This window comes from Callionymus lyra, chromosome 10 (genome assembly GCF_982586985.1).
Source record: "Callionymus lyra chromosome 10, fCalLyr1.hap1.1, whole genome shotgun sequence".
Classification (NCBI taxonomy): Eukaryota; Metazoa; Chordata; class Actinopteri; order Syngnathiformes; family Callionymidae; genus Callionymus; species Callionymus lyra.
In genome coordinates this window covers 1,859,001-1,865,000 of record NC_141827.1, presented here as the reverse complement: position 1 = coordinate 1,865,000, position 6,000 = coordinate 1,859,001, and the positions used below count along the sequence as shown (strand labels likewise).

General features: G+C 38.7%; 1 protein-coding gene across 2 annotated transcripts in view; it reads left to right on the top strand.

The window, feature by feature from the left end:
* The window catches only part of cdh4 (cadherin 4, type 1, R-cadherin (retinal)), a 316,908-nt gene that overhangs the window by 181,108 nt on the left and 129,800 nt on the right, over positions 1-6,000 (top strand). The gene's annotated exons all lie outside the window — the stretch shown is intronic.

The window sequence follows — 6,000 nt, the reverse complement described above, 5'->3', positions numbered from 1 at the left end:
AGAAGAGAAGGTCTTGCTGGCCCTGACAGTCCACTTCCTGTCGCTAAACGTACCACGAGCGTCACGCGTTTCATTTCCTGCGTCCGACGATGGATGTTCTGACGATGACAGACTTTTCATTAATTTGAACGAGTCGTAGATTCTTGTTGAAAAACATTGATTTGTTTTGAGAGAATTTATTACGAGTTTGGTTTGTTGGTCAGTGACGGTAAAATAATTGATTGTTTTCGTTCATATTGATTGATTGATGGACTTTATTGATCCGTCTGTAGATCTTTCTCTTCCAAGGTCACAGAAGACGATAGTTTCATAACAACAGGAACAAAGCGCAAATAAAAAGGAACAAAGTGCAAGGGATGACAAAGTGCAAATATGAAGAACATAAATCAAAGGAAATGAAGTCAAAGATCGTTGCTGTGGAGTTACTGGAAAGGCTGCCGTTCAAATATCTATTCAATGTATTCAGTGATGAGAACTCAGACGTAGCTTTTAAAAACAATACAATAATTAGGATTATTGAGGTTATATATATGTGGAATATATACAGTATATATATCTATATATATATATATATATATATATATATATATATATACTGTATATCATATATGTAATGTATAAAAAAAATATATATATATATTATATAATATAATATTCTGAGGAAACTATTATATATGCTATTAAATGTATAATACTGTATACATTCTGTGCAATAAATATGGGGGGAAACAATTATATACAGCATAACTATTACAAATGATATATATATATCAGTGCAGAACAAATATATATAATCATCAATTTGTAATATATAATGGTTTGATTTAACACATAGTAAAGTGGAATCGAAGAGTGTGTGTGTGTGTGTGTGTGTGTGTGTGTGTGTGTGTGTGTGTGTGTGTGTGTGTGTGTGTGTGTGTGTGTTTGTGTGTGTGTGTGTGTGTGTGTGTGTGTGTGAGGGGGTAACAGCGAGACAAAGCGATGGTGATAAGGAAGGAGGACACGGAGGGCTGACACCTGAGGACGTGGGAGTGGAGGAGAGAGAGAGAGAGAGAGAGAGGGAGGGAGAGAGAGAGAGAGGGAGGAGAGAGGGATGCTGGGGAGGAGAGGTGACAGGTGAACAACATGATGGAGGGGGTGTGAGAGGGAGGAGGACAGTGATGGTCAGCATGTTCCGGAAGCTTCACAAATCAGGATGACACGTTAAGGATGTAATATATTGTCCTCCTGAGACGTCCTCCTGTTTTAGAAGCATGAAGACAAAGAGTGTGTGTGTGTGTGTGTGTGTGTGTGTGTGTGTGTGTGTGTGTGTGTGTGTGTGTGTGTGTGTGTGTGTGTGTGTGTGTGTGTGTGTGGTCAGACACGCCTGCTCGGCCTCTGTCTCAGTCTGGACCGAGCAGCTCTCGCTCTGCTGGACAGTATGTTCTGAGCTGTTCGAGCAGCAGTTCATCGGAGCAGAATGACACCAGGCTGTCGCACACTGTGTGGACGACACACACACACACACACACACACACACCACACACACACACACACCACACACTCCAGTGTAGACACTTGTAGATGTACGACACGTTTGGAGAGACAATTAGAAAAGACACACAATACTACAATATTGTTCGTTCAATTTAATATTTTTACCACGATTTTATGACAAGCATTTTAATTTGGATTAAACACACACACACACATATACACACACTCACATATACACACACATGCATATACATACACACACACATATACACACACACATGCATATACATACACACACACATATACACACACACATGCATATACATACACACACATGCATACACACATATACACATGCATATACACACACATGCATATACACACACATGCATATACACACACATGCATATACATACACACACATGCATACACACATATACACACATGCATATACATACACACACATGCATACACACATATACACACACATGCATATACACACACATGCATATACATACACACACATGCATACACACATATAAGGTAAGGTAAGGTAAGGTAAGGTAAAACTTTATTGATCCCTCAGGAGGTCTCCTTTGGGAAATTGTTTTTTACCAATAGCCAGCATTTTTTCATAAACAATAAAAAATAATACATAAAAAATAAAATAAGAAGAACATAAAGAGGAAGAACAAGATGGCACAATCTAAGTCTAAAGACAAAGACAAAGGACATAGATCAAGGAAAGAAAAACAACAAAGACAAAGATACAAAGACTAACATGGAACAGAACATCCAGATACTTTCACTCCACTCCTGCCCCCGAACTCAGAATTGTACAATTTAATAGCCCGAGGGATGAATGAGTCCCTGAGTCTATTTGTTTTGCACCTGGGTAGGAGCATTCGTGCTTCATCTGCTTCTCTGCTCACTGATGACAGTGTTCAGAGGATGACTGTCATCATCCATGATGGACAGTAGTTTGTTCAATGATATCCTCTCAGCAACTGTCACCAGTGAGTCCAGCTTCATTCCAACCACAGAACCAGCCCTCCTGATCAACCTGTTGACCTGTTGACCTCCTCTTGGACACATTTCCACCCCAACACACCACAGCATAGAACAGGACACTGGCCACCACAGACTGGTAGAACATGCAGAGGAGCTTCTTGCAGATGTTAAATGATCGAAGCCTCCTCAGAAAGTACAGTCTACTCTGAACCTTCTTATACACATGGTCTGTGTTGCAGGACCAGTCCAGTTTACTGTCCATCCACACACCGAGGTACTTATAGTTGTCCACTATCTCCACCTCGTCGCCTCTGATGGACACTGGACGTGGCTTTGTCCTGGACCTCCCGAAATCCAAGACCAGCTCCTTGGTTTTTGAGGTGTTCAGCTGCAAGTGGTTCCTCTCACTCCAGTCCACAAAGTCACGTATCAGACTCTGTACTCGTCTTCGCTGTTGTTCCTGATGCATCCAACAATGTCAGTGTCGTCAGCATACTTCTGGACGAGACTCAGTTGTAGCAGAAGTCTGAAGGGTAGATGGTGAAGAGGAGAGGGGCCTTATATACACATGCATATACACACACATGCATATACATACACACACATGCATACACACATATACACATGCATATACACACACATGCATATACATACACACACATGCATACACACATATACACATGCATATACACACACATGCATAGACACACACACATATACACGTGCATATACACACAAATACATGCATGCACACACACATATACACGACACGCACACACATGCATATACACACACAGACACACACACACACATACATACACATGCATATACACACATACACACATGCATACTCGATGCACACATGCAGACACACACACAAACACACACACACACACACACACAAACACACACACACATTCAGACACAAACACACACACACAAACACACACACACATACAGACACACACATATACACACACAGACTCACTCAACCACGTCCAGGTTCTAACATTTGATCCTGAAAGAAAACCTGAGACTGACGTCCATCAACATGCAGCAGAAAGAAAGATGTAAAGATTCCTCGTAGAAACACACACGCACACACATACTCACACACACACACTCACACACACACACACACACACACACACACACACACACACACACACACACACACACACACACACACACACACACGCACACACACACTCACACTCACACACACACCCCCACACGCACACACACACACACACACACACACACACACTCACACACACACACGCACACACACACGCACACACACACACACACACGCACACACACACTCCAGCTGCACCACAGGAGACCCATCTAAGTGACAACAATTAGCCTGCGCGGTTCAAGCTAATCAAGGTGATATAGAAACGCACAGCTGCGTCACTATTCATCTGAAGACGCTTCACGCTGGTTTGTGTCACAACCTGGTGTTTAATGACTCACAACATTCACGTGTGAAGCGCACAACGAGTCTTTATCGAACACAGGCTTCGACGCCTCGACTGTTTTGAATGCGAGTTTGTCATCACTGAGTGATAAACATGTTGTCTGTGTAGCATCCAGACCATTACAAGAGCAATTACTGCGAGGTTCGTGGCGTCGCCACCTCATGAGTCTGATGGCGCCGCCGCCGCCGCCGCCGCCGCCGCCGCCGCCGCCGCCGCGGAGAGATAGACGACGAAGATGGCGAAGATACCGAGACGCTCGCTCGCTAATTCTTACTTTAAACAAGCATCTCCTAGTTCACAGTGAAATATCAGATTTATGAAATCAATTTGTTGTGTTACCAGATAAGATCCGAGTGTGTTGCAGCGTTTGTGCGTCTGTGTGTGAACTACACAACAAAGATGGAGACCAGACGCGTGTCGCTTCAATCTTTCATTTCATTTGCCTTTGAATTCCTTCAAATGACGAACATCTCCTTATTAAACCCATATGTGACAATGGATACAAGTCAAAAACATATATAAACATATATATATATATATGTTTATATATATATATACAGTATATATAGTGAAATATGCACAAGTCAGAGAAACAACTTACATGATTCAGGGACGAGTAACAACACAGAGTCAGAATCATCAACCAGAGTCTCCGGAGTAAAACTAGCGCCATCAGGCCTCGAACCAACAACCTTCTTGCTAACAACAATACTATTGTATGATATTATTACTATTGTATGATTTTATTACTATTGTATGATATTATTACTATTGTAAGATATTATTACTATTGTATGATATTATTACTATTGTATGATATTATTACTATTGTATGATTTTATTACTATTGTATGATATTATTACTATTGTATGATATTATTACTATTGTATGATATAATAACTATTGTATGATATTATTACTATTGTATGATATTATTACTATTGTATGATATTATTACTATTGTATCATATTATTACTATTGTATCATATTATTACTATTGTATGATATTATTACTATTGTATGATATTATTACTATTGTATGATATTATTACTATTGTATGATATAATAACTATTGTATGATATTATTACTATTGTATGATATTATTACTATTGTATGATATTATTACTATTGTATGATATAATAACTATTGTATGATATTATTACTATTGTATGATATTATTACTATTGTATGATATTATTACTATTGTATGATATTATTACTATTGTATGATATAATAACTATTGTATGATATTATTACTATTGTATGACATTATTACTATTGTATGATATAATAACTATTGTATGATATTATTACTATTGTATGATATTATTACTATTGTATGATATTACGACTATTATCGTTTGTAGTAACATGTTTTAAACAGAATAATTAGTTGTCCGTGGAGTTAATATAAATCTGATAAAGATATTTATAACTATGACACTTTACAAAGTGTTAAGCATTACTAGCTTTACTATGTTTGTAAATATTTACTCAGATTATATGTGAAACAATCATTGAATGTAAAAGAGATGAAAAGGCGCGTCAGGCGTCTTCAAATCAAGTTTTTCATTTATCGAATGGACTTTTATTTCTTGTTACAAATGCAAGTAGAATTTGATTGACAGTAAGTAATAAGTAAGTAAATAAGTAAGTAAGTAATATTTATTTGTAAAGATCTTTCTAGACCAGGGTCATAAGCGCTTTAACAATTAAAACAATAACAGAATTCTGGCTGCAGAGTTTAGTATGAACTGCAGGCGAGAAGATCCTTCTGGTTTAGACACAAGATAATCTGTTACAATAGTGTCAACGACACAAACACATGGATGATAAGATCCAGATCAGAACAGTGGGTCAGAACATGTGGCTGATGTAGTTCATCTGTTCATCTGATGGACCTCATGCTGGAGCAGTTGGTGACCAGCGCTGTGTGTAGTTGTGCGAATAAACTGTCGCTCTTCTTTTGAACAAATGTTTGGTTGGACTGACATGTGTCGCCCCGAGTTAGTCGTGGAAGGGA